Source organism: Nicotiana sylvestris, chromosome 6 (genome assembly GCF_000393655.2).
Source record: "Nicotiana sylvestris chromosome 6, ASM39365v2, whole genome shotgun sequence".
NCBI classification, from domain to species: Eukaryota; Viridiplantae; Streptophyta; class Magnoliopsida; order Solanales; family Solanaceae; genus Nicotiana; species Nicotiana sylvestris.
In genome coordinates, this window is record NC_091062.1 from 157,194,586 (window position 1) to 157,205,313 (window position 10,728).

General features: G+C 42.1%; 1 pseudogene; it reads right to left on the reverse strand.

Moving 5' to 3' along the window:
* Window positions 1-375: 375 nt before the first annotated feature.
* On the reverse strand, window positions 376-10,455 carry LOC138871530 (uncharacterized; annotated as a pseudogene).
* Window positions 10,456-10,728: the final 273 nt, after the last annotated feature.

Genomic DNA, 10,728 nt, shown 5'->3' on the forward strand with positions numbered 1-10,728 from the left:
TAGACTTATTTTTGGTTTAGAAATTACTAAAGCGTTTTGTATTACAATTTTCTTAAAAATATCAAGATGCTTAATATATATCTCTAATGTTTTAGAAAATACTAATATGTCGTCAATATAAACGATGATAAAATCTAGATAAGGGTTAATAATATCATTCATAATTTTCTGAAATTCAGAAGGGGCCTTTTTTAAACCAAATGGCATGACATTCCATTCATATTGCCCAAATGGAACATTAAAACCAGTTCTATAAGTATGCTCCTTAAAAATTTGAATTTGCCAATATCCAGATTTTAAATCGAATTTTGAAAATATATTGGCGTCATATAATCACAATAGCAAGTCCCTTTTATTGGGGAAAGGATATCTAATCTATTTTAGATGTTTATTCAATGGTTTATAATTTATAACTAATCTAGGAATACCACGTTCCTTTTCTGCAGCATTATTAACATAAAAGACAGAACATGACCAAGGAGATTTTGAGGGTTTTATCAAACCCTTTTATAACAAGCTGTCAATCTCGTTTTTGCAGAATTCGACTAATTCAGCATTCATCTGGCAAGGTCGAGATTTAGTAGGGATATCATCCTCGGAGAAGTTTTCTTCGTAAGGAAGAGTTACAATATGCCTTTTTCGGTTCCAAAAGGCACTAGGGTGATCAGCGCAAACATCAACAGCCATCTTTTCAGCAATCAATTTAATCTTTTGCTGAACCTTAGCAGATTGTAAAGTATCGAATATATTCATGCTTAATATTTCTAATTGTAATCAATCAACATGCCTTTGTTTCATATTAATCAAGGCGTTAATATCTCTAGTTACGGGATCTGTAACAAAAGAATAACTTATCTCTTTATCTTGATAAGTAGCAGAAAAACCCTGTGCATCTATGTTATTAAAAGGGTAAATAGCATTAATAAAAGAGGTTCCAAGTATAATTGGAGGGTAAAACTGGTTTTTTACCAAAAAGAAGAAATGAGGAATACAGACTTTGTTTTGGAAAATATGGGTGTTTGGTAGTTTATACTCTATATCTAAAGCATGACCAGAAGCGGATTTAACCAAATGAGTGGTCTTTTGAAAATATTAGTTGGAATTAATCCTTCCTGAATGCAGCTTACATCAGCACCACTATCAATCATGGCCACATCAGTTATAGAAAAATTATTATCGATCAAAATAGTACATTTAATATACCATTTATGCGCAGTAATAATTTGCATCATACCTAAAAACATATCAGATTTTTCTTCAGTCATATCAGAAATTTCTTTTCCTTTTTAGAAAATTCAGAAATTCTTTAGTCAAAAATTCAGGTACAGAATTATTATTCTCAATTTGAGTAATTCGGTGATCGCAAATCATTTGATTTTTCTTAAGAGACCTAATATCCTTTTTCAAATTTTCAATTTCTTCCTTTAAATTATCATAAGAAGCATCTCTGCTAGGTGTGCTAGACTTATGAAGTCGTTTATTAATTTCAGACAAAGAATAAGGTGCAAAATATTCAAATTCGTTCTTATGTCTTTCAAAAGGTTTTGAACTACTAGAACTAGTACTTGTAGCTAGATTAATAATTTTTTCACGAAGTTTTTCATCGGTAACTTCCTTTAAAAGTTCTATTACATTTTCAGATGTAATACTTTTCATATTTGAATCATGAAATTGTGATTGCAATTTATAAAATTCGTCATCATCACAAGTACAAATATCACCTTTGCAAGAAGTGCAAGAACCTATCAACATTTTTATCATTACCATATAAATCAATTAAATCAACTTCATCTTCAGATTCAGTTTCAGAGTAATAGTCAGATTCTGATCCTGAAGTGTATAACAAGCCATAAACCTTATCGCGTAACTCATCATCGAGTTCTAAGGTTTTCAGCTTTTGAATCTTGCAATTTGGAGAAATATGACCAAACTTTCCACACTTATAACACTTAATATCAGCGAGATCTCTCTTTGATCTATTGTTCGTAAATCGAGTAGATTTTCGATGCGCTTTTCTAGTATCACGCTCTTCCTTAGACCTATATCTAGACCTCTTTTTCTTATACGGGCTATCCGGGTTAGGATACCTATGATATCTGTTTTTCTTCTTCTTCTTACTTTGAGTAGAGGTTCCGGGTAAACCGAACTGGGTACAAAAGTCACCTAATTGGGATTTCTCTTTAAGCTTATCAATCTTAAGCTGTCTAGAAAGCTTTAGCTCATTACACAAGTTTAATCCTTCTTGTGTACAGACTCCTATAAGTTTACCATAGGTATAATTACCATACTGAATTTCACCGTAATTACCCCTTAATACTTTCCTTACCTTTTCAGCAAATAAAGAAGGGAGGCCGTCTATAAATTTAGCTTTCCAATGCTCATATTTATTCTCGGGTAGTTCCATAACCCTACTCATAAAAGTATCTTTATACCATCTAAATTCACTAAGGGTCTTACATCTAAGCCCATTAAGTAAGGTTCTGATGGTCTCATGATTTGAGGTAAATCTACCATTGAAATGCTCTAAAATTGTAAGGACAAGGGTATACACTGCATCTTCTCTACCCTTAACTAGAGCCATACCTATATTATCAACACCCTCGTCTACGGCTGTAGCATTAATAACGAAAGCCTTTTCTTCAACAGATAAATATTTATCCCACCAGCCACGAAGTTGGCCAGTAAAGCCTGCAATAATCATTTTGCAAATAGTTATATCCGTATTTTTAACACTTTTGCAGATAATCGAATACATAAGCATTTTATGTACGAGAATGGTTAATTATCTATCAGTTAAACCATCAAGATTCCATTCATAAATTTTGGAACCGCTATAAGACGTATTAGCCTGATTCCAGTAACGTTCCTCAATCAACACATCTTGAGGAGTAGGACGGGGATAATAGTATGTTTGCATCCTAGGTTTTCAACATACCTACTATTGGGTTTAACTATACCTTTGAGTTTATTAAACTCTGACCATGTCTCAGTTTTATAATCAAAAATGGTCTCAATTCTATCAGCAAAATTTTTAGATAAATCAATTGGTCTAACATTCAAACCAGAAAGCTTTTTATCAAAAAGTTGTGCTAAGTCATCAAGAGATTTAAATTTAAAATCCTGAATCTCAGGAGGTCTTTGAATATGAGTAAGAATAGCTTGATCAACTGTTTTACTTCCTGAAGTGGAGGTAATATCAATTGGTCCTTTCTTAGTACTCATTTCTTTTATTAAAACAGTCAAATCATCCAGTTTTTTATCAAGAAAACCGATATGTTCTCCTAAAATCTTTACATATAAACCCAAATAATTGTTTTGAGAAATCAATTTATTAATTTCTGCGATACTAATAGTTGCAACATTATCATCAATAAATTTTTGAAAGGCAATGAAGGTAATACCAATATTATTAGGTAAAATAAAGGGGGCCTGAGGAGGATAAATGGCTTTAGTAATATTACCACTCCCATCTTTATAAGATCTTTCTAATACCTTTATATAAAGAGGCAAATAAGTTGTTATAAACCAAGGAACAAAATACATAATTTGATTATGCAGGGCACAAGTTTCATAAAATTCTTGAGAAATACTATTCAAATCATCTTTGCTATATGTCACGACCCGAATTCCCCACCGTCGGGAGTCGTGATGGCGCCTACTGTCGGAGCTAGGCAAGCCAACCTTAACATACCTTTTCAACTAATTTTCAACAAGATAATAATAAAAACAATAAATTCAAGCGGAAGCCTTAATTTAATATTAAATGAACGAAAATGCGGAAAAATTAACATCATCCTCTACCCAAGATTTAGTGTCACAATACTCACGGACTACTATAAGATACTACAAATAAGAGTTTGAAAGAAAATACATAAGGAGTCTGCTTCGATACAATGAAAACAAACAGAAATAAAATAGATGAGACTCAGAGCCCACACACGCCAGCAAACTACCTAGGAGTCTCTGGACTAAAGGCACGCTCCCAATCTACTGCTACTGCGGTCCGTAAGCTACTTCCAAATCTGTGCACTAAAAGGGCACAGAAGTGTAGCATCAGCACAACCGACCCTATGTGCTGGTAAGTGCCTGGCCTAACCCCGGCGAGGTAGTGACGAGGCTAGACCGGACCTACCTCAAATAACCTGTACAGATATATGTGCAACAACGGAAAAATATACAGAATTTAAACAGATAATAGGGAGGGGACATGCTGTGGGGTGTAACAATTTAGATATAAGACCAACGAATAGAGAGATGGAAACTGAATAATTAGCATCTATGAAAGAGAGCAAGTGAATCAACAACTGCACGGCACCAACCTTCGTGCTTTTACTCTCAATTCTCACCAAAACTGTCAAATATAGTGCACGGGCATCACCCTTCGTGCTTTTCCTCACATAACTCTCACATCAAGGCACGGAATGACCCTTCGTGCTCAAATAATTAGAGACATGGCATGGAAAGACCCTTCGTGCATAAATATATAGAGACATGGCACGGAAAGACCTTTTGTGCATAATTATCAAAACATGGCACAGAAAGACCCTTCGTGCATAATCGCTCTTCCTCACACAATCATCAGTCACAACCAATCGGGGAAAGGGAATATACAACAATATTAAACATCCCGGCAAGGGAGAACAAATCAACAATAGGTCCCATCAAGGGAAAAATACCACACTTCCTTCTTTAACTCATCTGCTTCTCAACTATCACTTCATAATTATATTAGCAAGTAATTAGCTCAACTGTTTCACATCTTTTGAATTTAAAAGCAATTAAGACTCACGGTCATGCTAGACTCCGGTGCATAGATAACCGTCACCATGCCTATACACCGTACTCCACATTAGCAAGTAGCAAATAACATCCTAATCCTATTCCCTCAAGCCAAAGTTAGAACAAACACTTACCTCGAATGCTCCAAACTCAACTCACGCTTCTAGTATAGCTTTACCTCTTGATTCCACCACCAATCCGCTCGAATCTAGTCATAAGTTACTTAATCACATTAATAATTACTAAATGAATCATCCCCAATGCATGAAAATAGATTTTTCAAGGTTTTTCCCAAAAAGGTCAAAAATACCCCCGGACCCACGTGGTCGAAACTCGAGGTTCGGACCAAAACCCGGTTACCCATTCCCCCATGAATCCAAATATATGATTTGTTTTTAAATCGGACCCCAAATTGAGGTCCAACTTCTCAATTTGTAGAAAACCTAGGTTCTACCCAAAACACCCAATTTTCCCCATGAAAATCTTTGATTTGAAGTTGAAATTATATTAAAAGATGTTAAGGGATAAAGAAATTAAGTTAGAAATCACTTACCAATCGTTTTGGAGAAGAAAAGTTGTTTGGAAAATCGCCTCTTAGGTTTTGGGTTTTTGAAAAGTGAAAAATGACTGAGATTTCCGAACTTGTATACCTTTCTGAGGACCTGGCGCGGACCGCACAAAAATGTGTTGCGGCCGCGCCGAGTGGGAGAAAAATTGGGGCTTCTCTGAACCCTTCCAGCGCGGACCGCACTGTTTTGGTGCGCGGCCGCGCTGGTTGACCTGAAGCCCTAGCCCTCAGACTCAGCCACGCGGACCGCACAGAAAGGCATCGCGGCCGCGCGTCTCCAGCGCGGACCGCGCGGAAATGACCGCGGCCGCGCTGGTGTCTGCAACACCTGAACCTGCATTTTCTTAAGTCCAAGACCTCCCGGGCCCCATTCAAAACTCACCCGAGCCCTCGGGGCTCCAAACCAAACATGCACACAACCTTAAAAACATCTTACGGACTTACTCGTGCGATCAAATCGCCAAAATAACATCATATACATAGGATCAAGCCTCAAACACATGATTTTCTTTTCTTCAACTTTCATAACTCAAATTCTCCATTTTTAGTCCGAAACACGTCATATGACGTCCGTTTTTAGCCAAACTTTACAGATAGTGCTTAACACATATTTAAGACTTGTACCGGGCGTCGGAACCAAAATACGAGCCCGATACCTATATTTTCTAACTCCTTTTCATTTCAAATTTTCATATCAAATTTCAGAAAAACAATTTCTTTCAAAAATTCATTTCTCGGGCTTGGGACCTCAGAATTTGATTCCGGGCACACGCCCAAGTCCCATATTTTTCTACGGACCCTCCGGGCCCGTCGAATCACAGGTCCGGGTCCGTTTACCCAAAATGTTGACCGATGTCAACATTATGCATATTAATACCAAAATTCATCAAATGTTTCACATAATTCACATATTCTAACATAAAAACTTTCCGGCTATGCGCCCGAACTATGCACGCCAATCGAGGCAACTAAAAGCGAGGTTTTCAAGGCCTCGAAAGCGTGGAACAAGGAAGAACTACGGTGATGACCCTTCGGGTCGTCACATTCTCCACCTCTAAAACAATCGTTCGTCCTCGAACGGACAAAAGAAAGAAGTACCTGAGTCGGGAAATAAATGAGGATAACGGCTCTGCATATCGGACTCAGACTCCCAGGTCGATGCCTCAGGAGGCTGACCTCTCCACTAAACATGCACCGAAGGAAAACTCTTCGACCTCAACTGTCGAACCTGCCGGTCTAGAATAGCCACCGGCTCCTCCTCATATGACAAATCCTTGTCCAATTGGACAGTGCTGAAATCTAACACGTGCGATGGATCTCCGCGATACTTCCGGAGCATAGACACATGAAACACGGGATGCACAGCTGACAAGCTAGGTGGAAAGGCAAGTCGATAAGCCACCTCTCCCATACGATCAAGAATCTCAAATGGACCGATGAACCTAGGGCTGAGCTTGCCCTTCTTCCCAAATCTCATCACGCCCTTCATAGGCGATACACGGTGCAATACCCGCTCACCAACCATGAAGGCAACATCTCTGAACTTGTGGTCTGCGTAACTCTTCTGTCTGGACTGAGCTGTACGAAGTCTATCTTGAATAATCCTGACCTTGTCCAAGGCTTTCTGAACCAGATCCGTACCCAATAATCGAGCCTCTCCCGGCTCAAACCATCCAACTGGAGACCGACATCGCCTACCATACAACGCCTCGTACGGAGCCATCTGAATGCTGGACTGGTAGCTGTTGTTGTAGGCAAACTCTGCTAAAGGCAAAAACTGGTCCCACGAGCCTCCAAAATCAATGACACAGGCTCGGAGCATGTCCTCAAGAATCTGAATAGTCCTCTCGGACTGACCGTCCGTCTGGGGATGGAATGCTGTACTCAACTCAACCTGGGTGCCCAACTCTCGCTGAACCGCTCTCCAGAAATGCGAGGTAAACTGCGTACCCCGATCCGAAATGATAGATAGCGGCACCCCATGAAGGCGAACAATCTCTCTAATATAAATCTCGGCTAACCTTTCGGACGAATAGGTGGCTTCAACAGGAACAAAATGCGCTGACTTGGTCAGCCTATCAACAATGACCCAAACTGCATCAAACTTTTTCCGAGTCATAGGAAGTCCAGTAACGAAATCCATCGTAATCCTCTCCCACTTCCACTCGGGAAGTGCAATCCCCTGAGATAGACAACCGGGTCTTTGATGCTCATACTTAACCTGCTGACAATTCAAACATCGAGCCACGTGCGCAACGATGTCTTTCTTCATCTTACGCCACCAATAGTGCTGTCTTAGATCCCGATACATCTTCGCAGTGCCCGGGTGAATAGAATACCAAGAACTGTGGGCCTCCGCTAAGATTAACTCTCGAATCCCATCAACATTAGGCACACAAACTCGCCCCTGCAATCTCAATACACCATCATCATCTAAGGTTACTTTCTTGTCACCTCCACGCTGCACCGTGTCTCTCAAGACACACAAATGGGGATCCTCAAACTGCCGCTCGCGGATACGCTCTAATAGTGAGGAACGAGCAACCGTGCAAGCTAATACTTTGCTAGGCTCAGAAATATCCAACCTCACAAGACGATTGGCCAAGGCCTGAACATCCAAAGCAAGCGATATCTGGCTGACTGGAATATAAGCAAGACTACCCATGCTGGCGGACTTCCTGCTCAATGCATCGGCCACCACATTGGCCTTCCCCGGGTGGTATAAGATAGTAACATCATAATCCTTTAGCAACTCTAACCACCTCCTCTGCCTCAAATTCAACTCTTTCTGCTTGAACAGATAGTGAAGACTCTTGTGATCAGTGTAAACCTCACACGTCATGCCATATAAGTAATGCCTCCAGATCTTCAAGGCATGAACAATGGCTGCCAACTCGAGATCATGAACCGGATAATTCTTCTCGTGGATCTTCAACTGCATCGAATCATAGGCAATGACTTTGCCTTCCTGCGTCAACACTGCACCAATCCCAATACGAGACGCATCACAATAGACCGTATATGGCCCTGAACCTGTGGGCAAAACCAATATCGGTGTCGTAGTCAGAGCCGTCTTGAGCTTCTAAAAGATCGCCTCACACTCGTCCGACCACCTGAACTGGACACTCTTCTGGGTCAATTTGGTCATAGGGGCTGCAATGGATGAAAACCCCTCCACGAACCGACGGTAGTGACCTGCCAACCCCAGGAAACTCCGAATATCCGTAGCTGAAGCTGGTCGAGGCCAGTTCTTGAATGCCTCTATCTTCTTCGGGTCTACCTGAATACCTGCTGCTGATACGACATGACCCAGGAATGCGACCGAACTCAACCAAAACTCGCACTTTGAGAACTTAGCATACAACTGACTATCCTTTAGGGTCTGAAGGACCACTCTGAGGTGCTGCTCATGCTCCTCCTGACTGCGGGAGTATATAAGAATATCGTCAATGAAGACTATCACGAACAAGTCCAAATAAGGTCTGAACACTCGGTTCATCAACTCCATGAACGCTGCTGGGGCATTAGTCAATCCGAATGACATGACCAAAAACTCATAGTGCCCATACCGAGTGCGAAATGCTGTCTTAGGGACATCAGACGCCCTAATCCTCAACTGGTGGTAGCCAGATCTCAAATCTATCTTTGAAAACACCCTCGCACCCTGAAGCTGGTCGAACAAATCGTCAATCCGCGGTAGTGGATACTTGTTCTTTATCGTCACCTTGTTCAACTGCCGGTAATCAATGCACATCCTCATCGACCCATCCTTTTTCTTCACGAACAACACTGGTGCACCCCAAGGTGATACACTGGGTCTAATGAAACCCTTATCAAGCAAGTCCTGAAGCTGCTCTTTCAACTCTTTCAACTCTGGCGGGGCCATGCGATATGGCGGAATGGAAATAGGCTGAGTGCCCGAAGCCAGATCAATACAAAAATCAATATCCATGATTTGAGGCATACCCGGCAGGTCTGAAGGGAAAACCTCGGGGAACTCCCGAACAATAGGAACAGAGTCAATTGATGGAACCTCTGCGCTAGAGTCGCGAACATATGCTAGATATGCTAGACACCCCTTCTTGACCATACGTCGAGCCTTGACATACGAAATAACACTGCGGGTGGCATGGCCTGGGGTCCCTCTCCACTCAAGTTGGGGCAAATCTGGCAAGGCCAAGGTCACGGTCTTGGCGTGACAATCCAGAATAGCATGATACGGGGACAACCAGTCCATCCCCAATATAGCGTCAAAGTCCACCATATCTAAAAGCAATAAGTCGACACGGGTCTCAAGACCGTCAAATACCACCACACATGAACGATGCACTCGGTCGACCACTATATATTCACCAACCGGTGTGGACACATATACAGGAATACCCAAAAGCCTCACTAGGCATGATCAAATAGGGTTTAAAATAGGACGACACATAATAATACGTAGATCCCGGATCAAATAACACAGAAGCACCCCTACCACAGACTAGAATAGTACCTGTAATCACAGCATCTGATGACTCGGCCTCTGGCCTGGCCGGCAAAGCATAACAATGGGGCTGACCCCCACCTCCCTGAACTGTGTCTCTGGGGCGATCGGCTGCTGGCTGACCCCTGCCTCTAGCGGTCCGAGCTCCACCTCTACGGTCTCTGCCTCCACCCCTATGATCCCTACCCCCTCCTCTAGCTGGCTTGGAGGCCTGTGGATCACCTACTACCTGAATTGTAGGGCGAGGACCCTGCTGCTGAGAACTACTCGAGGCTCGGGGGAAAAACCTGACAGTGTGACTCGGGTCACCACAACCATAACATGCCCTCGGCTGCTGGGGCTGCTGGCCCTGTCGACCTGTATGTCCTCCCCTGAAGCTCAAAAGTGGCGGTGCACTGATGGGGGCTAGTGGTGCGCTGAAGGTCTGCTGACCCGAATAATACTACTGAGGACCACCACCACCTGGAGTACCATGAGAAACCTGAAGTGCCGACTGTAAGGGCCTCTGAGAGTGGCCTCTGTCATATGAATCCCTACATCTAGATGAGGTACCACTAAATCTACCGGAATAACGGGGCCTCTTATCAGACCCATGACCACCTCCCTGAGAAAGTGCCATCTCTATCCGGAGGGCACCATCTGTCGCCTCCTGAAATGAAATCTCACCACGGCACTCATGGCCATCTGAACACGGATCGGCTGGGCCAACCCATCAACAAACCTCCGCACCCTCTCTCTCTTGGTGGGGAGTATCACAATGGCATGACGAGCGAGATCAACCGGGTCTCATACTGGGTGACCGTCATAGGACCCTGCTGGAGACGCTCAAACTTCCTGCGAAGAGCATCTCGCTGAGTAACTGGAAGGAACTTTCCCAGAAATAACTCTGAAA